The following is a 4,512-nucleotide window of genomic DNA, read 5'->3' as shown; positions in this document are numbered from 1 at the left end:
ATGATTTTTTTTCCGTTAATAATTATATACTTTTATGAAACAAGTAATGTTTTATTTAAATTTTTAATAAATTAGGTGATTTGATATGATTTTTTGATAATAAATATATATTTTTAATTTTTATCTATATCAAATTTAATGGAAATTTGAAAAGAGGTAAAAGGAAAATTAGGTAATCTGATATGATATTTTTAAGTAATAAATATTTACTTTTAAAATTAATATACTTTCTCTTATTAAATGTTAAATTTAATAATAATTTATAAAAGGTAAAAAATGCAGACTATCTTCTTAAGTTATGTATAAAAATAATTTAACATTTTATTTCAAAATTTATCAAATAAAAATAATTTCAAAATTTAAAAATATTTTAAATAATCATTAATATTCACGGAATATCTAACATATTCACCTAAAATTAAACAAAAAAAATTCAAAATTCAAAATTGATTGACATTTTATCCACAGTTCACTGTTTTTTCAAGGTTCTATATATAAAACATGCTTATGACTGATATCTGGATAGCTAGCAATACCATTAGCTACAAATATTATTTGATATATAAAACATGCTTATGACTTATATCTGGATAGCTAGCAATACCATTAGCTACAAATATTATTTGAAGTTACAAATACATCTAAAGCAAAAGTAAATACAAATATTAATATGTAATATATCACATTGCAATAATCCAAACATTCCGATAAATCTAGCAGCCATCCATGGTGAAAATAAAAAATTTAAACTATTCAAACTATTCTATTTTTCCATCGCTCCTACTGAATATCTGCACTAACAGCTACAAATTTTCAACATTTCTGGGGCAACCTATTAATCCCACACATTCGTGCCGAAATATATTACTCTGGCTATTCCCGAAGGACGGAGAGATATCGGAAACCGAATTGAACCTGTCATCTGACCGGCTTCTGGTCGAGGTTTCCTCACCAGACTGATCATCACCTCTATACCTAAATAGCCCTCTTCTGGGATAACTACCCATAATACTCACGTTAAACGAAGCTGTGCAGAGGTCAGGAAGAGTAGCTTCACCTTCCAGTATTTGACAAACATGGCGTATGCTCAGCCTGCACTCCGGTTCTGGATGAGAGCACAATAACCCCAATTTCAACACCTTCTCCATCTCGCCCACATCATATGCTTTCCCTAGCTTTGGATCAGATGCCTCCAGCAGCGTACCCTGGGTGTACAGCTCCCACACCCACTCCACCAAAATCACTCGATCCGCGCATTTCAACGGATCCACGGGCCTCCTCCCGCACGCCACTTCCAACAACAGAACCCCGAAGCTGAACACGTCCGAGCTCGGCGTGGCCTTTCCGGTCTGTATGAGCTCCGGCGCTATGTACCCGAGCGTTCCCACCACATGAGTCGTCTCCGGATTCTCACTGTGATCGTACAACCGAGCGAGGCCGAAGTCCCCCAGCCGCCCGTTGAGCTCCGAATCCAGTAACACGTTGCTCGATTTGACGTCTCTGTGAACAACCCTCTTTTCCCATTGCTCGTGCAGATACAGCAGCCCTGCAGCCACGCCTTTCAGGATTGCATATCGTTGAAACCACGGCAGGACTGTTGTTGGGTTCCCGAATATTCGCTTATCCAGGCTACCGTTGGGCATGTAGTCATAAACAATGAATAGCTTCTTATGCTTCCGGCACCAACCACGGAGCTGAACCAGGTTCCGGTGCTGTAGCCGCCCCATGCTCGAGATCTCTGCGACGAACCCCTTCATTCCTTCCGTGAACTCCTTCGTTATGCATTTCACTGCGACTTCATAACCGCTGCTGGGGAGAACGCCCTTGTAAACCTTGCCGAAACCCCCTTGCCCTAAAACGTTTTCTTCCGTGAACCCGCACGTTGCGAGGCTCAGCTCCTTGTGAGTGAATCTATGTGGCCAGAACTCTTGCTCCCATTCTTCCATCGTTTCCCCGTCCTTCGCTCTTCTGAGAAACACGGCCGCACCAATTAACAATAAGAGAATGAGAGCGGCCACGGTGACGCCAGCTATGAATCCCCGGCCCAGACGATTGGAATACAAGTGAGCAAACGAAGGAAGTCGCGAGACATCAAGCAACGGCGCCGTGCCTTCCGTGGTGAAGCTCCACGCCAGGATGTAATGGTCTTCCGCAAAGTTCCCCGTGGCGGCGGAAAATCCAACAAACATCTTCTCTTGCAAAACGCTGTACAGATCGATTTTCCTAGATAGCAGTGGCCTCTGTGGTCTCGGCAAGCCAGCCAGTGTGATAGTAACATTGAGGCAGCTTTGAAGATGATCATAATCGATCCAGGCCTGTATGTTCCGTCCGCTCTTGAGGCTCAACACATGAAAGCTGTCGTTCCCATTCCAATACCCGGCGGTCTCGGTCTGGACTGAAACAAGGTTGTTGATGTCCACGCCCACGTGGTTGTTGTTGGGATCATCGAATTCCACATTCGTGCTCGTATCAAACTCCACTGCAAACAAGTGATTGTATCCCTGCCCGTTGCTGGTGAGGTTAAGCAAGCCCATATACTCAGCCGACAGAGCACCCATGGGAGATGTGTAAGGCGTCATGATGAAAGCTATTCCGTGGCCGCCTGCGTCAGACGGAGGAGGCACAATGGAGAAAACGAAGGTAGTGCTGAAGGACGAAACCGTCTCGTTGCTTTTCATCTGCACTGGATCTGAATACAACGCGCGGCCTAAAATGAAATGCGAGTGATTTGTAAGGGCAAGCGCGGATTTGGAGTGAATAACAGAAGCCTCGACCTCCAAGATCAAGTGACTTCCATTGAATCCGTCGAAGGCGAAAGTGGTATGCGGATAATCCTCCCCCTCGGCCTGTGGAGAAAAAAGTACTATGAAGATGATCAGAATCAGCAGGAAGCTGCGCCATGGAATCATGACCAACTGATTCTTCCCCTTAGCTAAATTCCTCGCCGGAAAGAAAACATGGGCATCCGAACAAAAGGGATGTTGCATTTTAATACATGGATTTTCTGCTCTGGTTTTGTCGTGCGCGCTTCCTATGCCGGCGGAGGCCACCAACCAATTCATAACGCGACGACGATCACTATTCCGCTGATTTCTCATCGGATCACACGATTCCTTTTGTTTTTTTTGCAGTACCAAATTATATCGACGGCCGTCCACATGACTTGACTATGCCAACAACAATAATTACAACCCCACCATGGTCCCAATACATTGCACCACAGCGAAAGGTTAAAGTAATGTTATTATCGGAAAAAGAAAGATGCATCAAAGTCAAATTTAAATATTAAAACCTTTTCAAGGCATGTGATGTACTCTAAACTGAAGAGAAATTAATGGGCAAATCACATCAGAACAAGAACTTTGTATTCAAAACTAATGACCTGTATTCAAACCTAATACTAAAATGGACGAATCACATGCTGATCAAAACTTAAATTCCAAAATTAACATTAGAATAATCAACGTGTTTTATGCTATATTGCAGGCAACAAAATTACTCGTCAAATTAGTACTTGACTCGGGAAGATGCCATTATATTTTATAAATTACGTGTTTTATCATTAATGTAAGCACGATCCTTTTACGATTTAAACGTGATCATCATTATTAGTAAAAGAACAATATTTATAAAATATCACAGGTTTGATTCCTTGTTTTGTTGTGAATGATAACATTAAAAAAATTAAAAAAAAAATCAAATTCATGTAAATAAAATAATAATAATAATATTTATTTTTATTTAAATAAAATATATTTAATTTGTCTATTTAATATTAAAATAAAAATAAAATATATATATATAATTAAAAAATATTAATATTAATTAAAATTAAAATTACCCAAAATTAAAATTATGATATAAAGCATTATGAAAACGTTTTGAAAAATCATTATAATAATAATTTAAAGATTATTATTTTCTAAATAGTAATAATAAAATATTATTATTTCATAAAATATTAGATATTGTACGCTATAGTAGTAATAATCATTAATTTTTTGAGAGTGTAGTTTACTCGTCAAAAACGTGTGATGTAAAATACTCAGAGTTCTTTAATTTGATCTCTTAAGCACTTAGTTATCAATTATTTAAAAAAAATTATAATATTTTTTATTCTTTTAATAAATTATATATTAATAAAATAAAATATGTATGTTTAGTAAGATATTTTTATTTTTAAGTTTAGTAAAAGATTTGAGTCAAAATTCAGGTTTGGTAAGACTTCATTCCATGAGCATTACCACTTAATCTACTCTAACAAACTAAATTATATATTAATAATTAATATAATTTATAAACATATATATTTTATTATAAATAAATATATAAAATATTTTAAAAAATATAATAAAAGTATAGATATTCATCCAAAAAATTTGGAAACAAGCAATTTGGTTTGTTACATAGTTTTAGTGTGTTATATAGTTTATTGATTCATAAATATGTTGGATCCATGTCTTTTTTTTACTTATATCTTTTAAAAATACATATTTTTTAAAAATATATATG

The 4,512-nt window shown here is 36.6% G+C and overlaps 1 pseudogene; it reads right to left on the bottom strand.

Annotated features, from left to right (window-relative positions):
* Nucleotides 1-642: 642 nt before the first annotated feature.
* Nucleotides 643-3,052, bottom strand: LOC149160446 (L-type lectin-domain containing receptor kinase IV.2 pseudogene; annotated as a pseudogene).
* Nucleotides 3,053-4,512: the final 1,460 nt, after the last annotated feature.

Source organism: Pinus tabuliformis, chromosome 5_2 (genome assembly GCF_031772625.1).
Source record: "Pinus tabuliformis cultivar Carrire ecotype Pingquan chromosome 5_2, CPIR1, whole genome shotgun sequence".
Classification (NCBI taxonomy): Eukaryota; Viridiplantae; Streptophyta; class Pinopsida; order Pinales; family Pinaceae; genus Pinus; species Pinus tabuliformis.
The sequence above is the reverse complement of the archived record's forward strand: the minus strand, read 5'-3'. Positions and strand labels throughout refer to the sequence as shown.